Source organism: Temnothorax longispinosus, chromosome 5, assembly GCF_030848805.1.
Source record: "Temnothorax longispinosus isolate EJ_2023e chromosome 5, Tlon_JGU_v1, whole genome shotgun sequence".
NCBI lineage: Eukaryota > Metazoa > Arthropoda > Insecta > Hymenoptera > Formicidae > Temnothorax > Temnothorax longispinosus.
Window position 1 is genome coordinate 7,954,074 of NC_092362.1, and position 6,476 is coordinate 7,960,549.

The window sequence follows — 6,476 nt, forward strand, 5'->3', positions numbered from 1 at the left end:
ATGGCAGCGATTAGGGATGGGCAATACAAGAGAAATATCGATATTTCGTATCGATACGTTTCATAAATAAGAATATCGATACACTAGAAATATCGGGCGAAAAATATCGATATTTAACAGTATCGATACTGTCGATACCTCTATTATTAGTTATATTTTAATTTAATTTTGAGAACACACAAAGCAGCCCGCTAATCCGTCGTCATTGTTAAGTTCGTTTTCTTCGATTAGTTATTTACATATGTGTTATAATGATAAAAAAAGTTACAGAAATACACTATTAATATACACTAATTATCTTAAATATAAAGTCACAGTATTGCAAACGGCATGGAGATCAAGTTATTGTTTGAAAAGGAGAAATCAATTATGACAGATACATATGCGACAAGTAGTTTTATGCTAATTGTAATAAATTTGGATACAAAATTCACGCAAACAGAGAACAAAAGAAGGTACATGTTCCTGTAAATGATTAAATAGAAAGTTGACAAATTGACAATGTACAGTCGCGGTCAGAGTAGTTGCAACTCGTGCTAGACACGTAATTGGTAACCAATCACAACTATCACATGCCAAGTAGCTGCTGCGTGGCGCGTGCGCAATTGACGGTATACACTCACGATCAGGCGAGGAAGATATATCCGTCGAATTATGGACTGTATCGAAAGTTCGATATTCATGTTCGAATATCGATACAGGCTAATATCGAAATGTAAAATATCGATACAAAATATCGATATTACAGCCCAAAAGTATCGATATTCAAAATATCGATACAGTATCGCCCATCCCTAATGCGATTGAATTCAAAGTGCCTATCCGGGGTGGAGAAAGCTGTTTTACTTTTATGTTTTTTGTGCATAGGAATTTGGTGATACCCCGAGGCCAAATCTAGCACGGTGAAATATTTCGCGTTACCTAACTGGTCTAGTATATCAGTTATGTTCGGCATGGGGAAAGATTCTCCCAAGGTGAGATCGTTTAGTTTTCGAAAGTCGATAACCACGCGAAATTGCACTTTTCCGGATGCGTCTGGTTTTTTAAGAACGACTATTATCGGCGCGTTCCAATTACTCGTGCTTGGGCTGATTATGCCATCCTCGAGCATCTTTTCTATTTGTTTTTTCACCTCGGCCTTATGCTTCTCGGGTAACCGATAAGGTCTCACATTCACGGGCGCGCTACCCGGCCGAGTATTTATCTCGTGCTCTATTGCGGTAGTCGCGCTTAAATGGTCGCCGTCTATGTAGAATACGTCAAAGTAATCATCACATATTTGTTCTACGGCTGCTTGCTCTTCTGCATTTAAATGGTCGAGCTGTACTTGCTCGCGTACTTTCTTTTGTCGTTCGGCGACGGTCTCGCGCTCGTCGCTCGCGCGTAATGAGAGAACGTCCGCGGTGTCGGGCGGCGGCAAGTCTTCTAGGGTTACATACGGAGTGATTATCTCCACCGGCTTGTCCGTCACATTCAACACGCTAATCGGACACTTAAATTCGACGGGCTGCACTAGGCAATGCCCGATAAAAACTCCTGGGGCGGGTTCGCCGCTTCTCACTATGCCGACACGATTATGATCAGTGACGGCTTCCACGATTGTTTCGCTGTGAGGCGGAAGTCTTACCTTGCGGAAAGGTCGTAGCTTAAAAGAAGTCGAGCCGATTTTTAATCGTTTTTTCGAGTTTGAGATATCCGCTTTGTGCTTGGTGAGGAAATCGTTTCCTAAGATGTCTTGGTATTCGATTGGAAAGTCATCTTTCACCACATACATCGTATGGCAAATCTTTTTATCTCTGAGGTTCACAGTGGCGTTTATTTTCCCAATCATATGAATTTGGTGTCCGGTTACGCCTACTAACGCTAACCGTTTTTCCTTTACCATTGTTTTTCCTTTTAAATTTCCTACTTTTATTAACGTGAGGGTTGCGCCTGAGTCTAGTAACAGGTCCATTTCCCCCTTCTCTGCCTCCTGCACGGGCAGTGTCACTAAGTCTAGCGGTCCTTCCTCATGCTTCTTACTTATCTGTGCAACTCGATAAGTCTCGGCGGCGCGCGCTTTGCTTCTCTTGGGCTTCTCATCCTCCTCGCTGCTGCTGCGGGAGGATGCCTCTTCGCTAGATTCCTGCGTCTTTGTCTTTCTGACAGTACTCACGGGCGTTTTCTTAACTGCTTCCGTTTTCGTTCGGCGCGGTCGCTCGGCTTTCGGTCGTCCGTTTAACGACCAGCACTCGTCGCGCTTGTGCCCTGCCTTCTTGCAATACGAGCACTCTATCGTGTTAATGCTAGACTTCTCGGCTTTCGGCAATGCATATCTGTTTGCGTGACGGCTCGTACGGCAATCTCGCGCGTAATGACCGTTTTTTCCGCACTTGTGGCATTCTACCGTTTTCCCTGCGGTTCGCGCATTTATCGCGGGATATTTATTCTTTGCCGTTGCCGGTGCGTTCCGCGGGGAGGGGCCTTTAACTCTCTCCTCCGCGCTGGCGCCTGTTATCGCTTCTTGCAGGCTCTGGTATCGCTGCGCTCTCACTAACAATTTTATGTCATCATGTAATCCAATTTGCAAATTATGCAGCGCTTGAATTTTGATATTATCTAGTATGGCCTTTTGCTGTTCTTGCGTATGACCTTTGCCCTCTTCCATTGCTTCGTAAAGCTCGCGGGCTAATTTCTCGACGCGCCTACCGAAGTCTTGCGCGCTCTCGCCTGGCTTTCGCGTTAACGAATTAAATTCGAGCTGCAGATGCGTCATGCAGCGTTTCCCTAGATATTCTGACTCGAGCTCGCGCTTCAATTGGTCAAAATCGCGTATGTCGCGTGTATCGAAGTCCGTCATTGCCTTCCCTTTAAATTTCGTGCACAGAATAGCTTCGAGTAGCATCGACTCGTAGGTCGGCTGGATATTCTTCATTGCATACGTGCTCGCGTTTACGAATTCACGGACACGTTCGCGCGACTCGCCGTTAATCTCGGGTATCATTGCTCGTGCCTCTTTAAGGCTGAGGTACCCGTTAACTAGACCCGGTTGATTCCGGACGTCGCTATGCGTTCGTCCATATGTGACATCTAAAGGGCCCTGACTACGTACGCGGCGGTCTCGCGTGTCGGGATCAAGTGATAGCCGCTCCTGTCGACTATAAGATTCGCGCTTGGCGGATTCCATCCTGCCTACGCGGCCCTGTAACTCGCGAAAAGCGCGAAGAAGTTCGGCCGATCGGTCGAATTCCGCAGCCTCGACGCGGTCCATGCGTTCTTGCATGTCGCGCATTAAATTTACTAAATCGGTTATCACTGCGTCCGGGGCTCTCAATTCTCGTTGCGTCGGCTCCGGGACTCGATTTTGCTCGTGTGTCGCCGGTCGCCTGACGAGTGGTCTATTTTGCGCCATTTCGGCGTCGCCTTGTTCGGTCACCCTGGCTGGGTCCGTATTTTCCTCGCGGTTCTCTCGGGTAGGAGTCGCGTTTCCTGTATGACTCATCCCGGCCTCCGCGGAATTCTCGTCGGGAACGAATATACTGCTGTCGTACGACGTGAGAGAAAATTCGCCTCGTTGTGACGCGCGGCTTGGCGCGTCGTCGGAGACGTCTGTGAGTGAGTCTGTCTGGTCGTTATCGCGATTTGCGTGTTCGCCTACTACACTCGCGTCTACCTCGTCGAACGGAAATTCGCGTTCTACAATGACGTTCGGAGATAGCACGGGCGCTTCTCCTTCGGCAAAACGTGACTCTAAATTCAAGCGGACTTGGTCTAGTCCGTCGGCGGGCCGGTCTGACCCTTCGCTTTCGGCGGGCCGGTTTAACCCTTCGCTTTCGGCGGGCCGGTTTAACCCTTCGCCTGCGGATCGCGTCGCGCGCACGGGATTCTCGAGGTTACGCGCGGCGCGTTGCGCGGACTTGCTATGTATAAATGATGCTTGCGGGACGGGCGGCTGTCGGTTCGGGTCGTCCGACATTTACTTAACGCTCGCGGTTACATAAATTTTCGCACTTACAATATCGCCGCGAATCGCATGTTGCTGCTTGGCTGCTTCGCCTTGCTCCGCCTGATCGGTCCGTCGGGCCGCTTCGCTGCTTGGCTGCGTCCCTGCGTGATCGCTGCGTCCCTGCCGCGCTGCTACGCTGCTTCGCTGTGTCTCTGCGTCGCTCGGAGTCGGTGATTCCGTGCGGTAGGTCGTGGCCGTCTCAGGTGTCACTTCTGCACTCGCGGCTGCTACCGTCTTTTCGCTCGGGTCTCGGCTGGCTTTTCCTCTCCGGGATATGTTGCCACCGATTGTTAATCGAACTCGTTCTTGTTTCAGATGCGTGGTTCTTCGGCAGTCCGGTCCTTCCTGGCGAATCGATGGAGCAGATCCCACCGCTGCCACCAATTTGTTAGCCGTTTTGTCGGCTAAAAGGGATCGGGCTCCGTTCGCGATATGAAGGATGAAGGAAGGCGTTATATTGAACCACTTTAATAAATTGAGTTGCCTTACACGAGTGTCCTTATTACAAGTTCCACTTCGCGTTTCGTTTATAGATAACTCGCAGGTGACTCGACGCGACAGCTTGATAGTTTCAGACCGACTGCCTGATTGTTCGATTCGGCGGTCTTACATCGGTTTCCGGTTGCTACCTCGGGATCGCCCGCGGTAGCATTAACCTCTATGGTCAGCGCTCGGCGCTGACCTTCGCGTCAGCGATATTGGTCCTCGTGGATGGACCTTGCTCTCTACGTTTCGTCGCTGGGGTCGAGTTTCTTTAACGCTTGGCAACTCGGTTGCCAAGGGCGTTGTGCGCTCACAACAGTCGGTATTCAGATCTTATATTTAAGATTGTCTTAAAATCTTAATTTTTATCTTTAGATGCTTTATTGGTTTATTGGTTTTATTGGTTACGGAACTTAAGTTAATAAAACTTTTTAAAATCCTGCCAATTACGTCAAAACCGAAAGTGTTATCGAGCGGCAGTGTTGTTTTAGTGAATTCGGTTAGACGCACCAGTGCACATTCAGTGCACATTATAGCCATCATATACAAATCAACATAAACTGTATGTTTAATATAAACGTTTTAATGTAATAAATATGTATTGGGCATTTTATCAGTCAAAATATTTGCATTTTACTTTCAATATTAGTGATTAAATCAGTGTACAACGGCTTCAATGTGCACTGAATGCGCACTGGTGCGTCCAACCGAATTCGCTATTAGACATTAAGTGCTACTCTTTAAATTGTTGCATTATTTTTCCCGTGCCTGTAGTTTTATTAGGACACGTCTCGTGCTATTACTTGTTTGTCGGAGCTCAGTATTTCTAAAGCTAAGTATCAAAAGCAGAAAATTATGCTGTTTTGCCATTTTAAGAAGAAAATAGGGATTACTTCTTTAAAAGTATGCTACGGACCACTGCTCGTTAGAACTAAGATACACTTGCAAATGATATGAGTAACGATCTGCGAGGAGTGTGGAATGCTCATTCCATCTACACAGCGCGAGGATAGACGACAGATTCTCAGCACTGCCAGAGCGGATCTTGGAATAGTCGTAAAAGAATCCACACCATTGCAAAATTATAATTTAACCAACTGGGATAATTCTGATGGCGATTCTACTTTTCTAAACAATGAATCTGTATCGTCTCAATATGAAGGACAAAATGCATACGAAACATTCGATTTGATCATCACAAAAGAAGAATGGGATCTAATAAACCCAAGCGACACGGTTATTTACGGGAACCGTGAGCGAAAAATACTTAAACCCAGAGTTTGGACAAACATTATCGCTCTCGCATTCTGGAGGCAGTTTAGAATGCCTTGTGCATTTTTATTCAAACAAGCGAACGTTGATCCGTCGCCCGACGACCTCCGGTATAATATTAAAATTATTGGAAGGTCCAAAGACCGTGAGTGCTTGATTATTTTCAAGGGCAAAGCTATCGTAAATGTCAACAATGAGGGATTCATCATGACAGTGCACACGCGAGACATACGATACATGAAACACGCCGAAGTAAAGCGTCCCTTGAACGGAGAACGCAGAAAGGAGGAAAAAAAGAAAATTGTAGCAGAAGGTCCCTCTGAATGGCGAAAAAGGCAAGCACGCGAAAACATTAAGCCCGAGATATAGAATCGCCTCATCTCCCCCGCGGAGATGTTGTGCGTCAAGCAAAAAAGGAAGCCATCGATGAAGACCTGGGCGTGAAACCAATAGATGGACGCAATCTAATTCGAACAATAGAAGAATTTAATTCGGATCCTACGTATCGCGGTGCGATAAATGCCATCGGTTCTATATCTTTTTACACATTTTACGGATTTCCAGTTTAACTTTACGCGTATAAGGAGTATTGCCGAGCAAACAAAGACTCTGCTGTGATCACCATCGATTCGACTGGCATTCTTATTTATAAATTACAACGTTACGATGGAGAATCTGTACACATATTTTTATTTGCTATTATCGTAAACTTCGAGGGCATTACAGCCGCCGTTAA

The 6,476-nt window shown here is 46.5% G+C and overlaps 1 long non-coding RNA gene across 2 annotated transcripts; it reads left to right on the forward strand.

Moving 5' to 3' along the window:
* The first annotated feature begins 3,196 nt into the window (after nucleotides 1-3,196).
* LOC139813255 (uncharacterized) lies at nucleotides 3,197-4,473 on the forward strand. Of its 2 annotated transcripts, none has more exons than XR_011732094.1 (2): nucleotides 3,197-3,590; nucleotides 4,301-4,473. It is a non-coding gene; the product is annotated as an uncharacterized lncRNA (long non-coding RNA). The 2 variants fall into 2 exon arrangements; XR_011732095.1 differs by lacking the exon at nucleotides 3,197-3,590 and adding an exon at nucleotides 4,030-4,168.
* The last annotated feature ends 2,003 nt before the right edge of the window (nucleotides 4,474-6,476 follow it).